This window comes from Pinus tabuliformis, chromosome J (genome assembly GCF_031772625.1).
Source record: "Pinus tabuliformis cultivar Carrire ecotype Pingquan chromosome J, CPIR1, whole genome shotgun sequence".
Classification (NCBI taxonomy): Eukaryota; Viridiplantae; Streptophyta; class Pinopsida; order Pinales; family Pinaceae; genus Pinus; species Pinus tabuliformis.
The window spans coordinates 209201673-209203393 of NC_142295.1; positions in this window are offsets into that span (position 1 = coordinate 209201673).

Consider the following 1721-nt stretch of genomic DNA (forward strand, 5'->3'; position numbering starts at 1 on the left):
AATGAAATTCGTAAGTCTCGTCGCCTGGAGCATGAGAATTAATCGGTTGGATACTCGGAATAACAGGAAGAGTATCACTCACAACCGGTATCTCGGGAGCAGCAAAGGATGAAGACGAAATTGGTAATTCCGCCAGGATGAAAACTTCACAAAATCCTAGGGAAGCTAATGAGAAAGGACCCTACTCAAACTAACGCAAACAAGATCTAATCGGGTAAATGTGAATCGCGGCCGAATAAATTTTAAGACAAAGGAACTGAACTTGACCTTTTCATGTTTTAAGAGTCGAGAAAAGGACAAAAAGATGACTCTAGTCTCCTTCGAATGTTTAGTGAGCCCGAAGTGACAAATGCTCAGGTGAGCCTTTTCTTTTAGGGAGTCCGAAAAGGATCAAAAGTGACTACTCTGGAGAACTAGGCAAAGGGTTTACCAGACAATCCGTAAAACTGCATATACACCTTGGCAATCATATGAAAACCAAGGACTTCCCGTACGGCAGTCAATCTTCCTGAATGCTGTGTTCAGTGCATTACGGGTTGTAAGGCGGCAGACACGGCTTCCTGTGGATAAAGGATGATAACCTAGTGGGGTCTCCCCATATACTCGACGGTACGTGGGAGCACAAATCCGTGCTAGAACACTATTGAGTCACAAAAGGAGGAATCACCCAACCATAATGTGAAACAACAGTGACTAGGTTTAACGACGCCGGAACACGTCTCTAGCCTAGACCTCTAGATGTATGCGTTAAGCTCCAATGCGTTTTTAGATTCATTCAGTTCATTTTACAGTTGATCTTTGATTAGGTTTCAGTTTCCAGGTCCTACCGTATGTAATCTCTCACAATTTCCTAAATGCAAGCTATATGCCAAAATATATCATTTCATTCGATGAATGCTAACTACGGGAGAGTTGAGATCTTTCAATCAAACAAAATGATCATAAAACAATCAACAATGACTCTAATGCAGCTAATGGCAATAAACAAAACTTTTCTTTTATTTTTAAAATCACTAATCGCTAATAACAATGAAAAGCTCTAATTTCCATTAACTACTGCAATGCAAAAGAGATTGTTCGTTTTTTTTTCGATGGCAAAATGCACTAATTTTTTTTTAAGAGATAATAACAAAGAGTAAAAGAAACAAATTTCACTCAATGAAAACACAATCAAGTCCCTGAAACACCACGACAATCTTTCAAACCAAGAAAAATCACAAAGACCTCAATGAGCTATGTAATCTAAGCCCAAACGAAGCCAAGTGAAATCTAAACGAAAAAGAGGTAAATTGCTCAAAGAACACAATAAAAAGTTTTGACAACCACTAGACAAGTGCAAAAAGTAGCCAAGAAGTCGACTGGACAATCAAAGAACCAAAAACTCCCACGGAAGGCTTGATGCACAAAGCCACTAGATGCTCTAGGGCTGGAATATGAAATCGATGGAAAGAGGCAAACACCCGAAGGATGAAGGTCAAAAACCAGTCAAACAAAGCTCTGACACACTCCAGTAGTTGAAAAAGATGTGACAAGACAGAAATCCAAGCTCAGAAGGCTTCCAAACAAGCAAACTGGAAAAGTTCACAGGCCTGGCGTGACTGTCAGGCTGTAACTCGCGCTTTTAAGGGATTAGCGCGAGTTGCTTTTGTGCAACATGCGCCCACTGGCGCGACTGTCAGGGAAAAAATCGCGCTAATCAAGTTTGCTAGCTTAAAAATAAA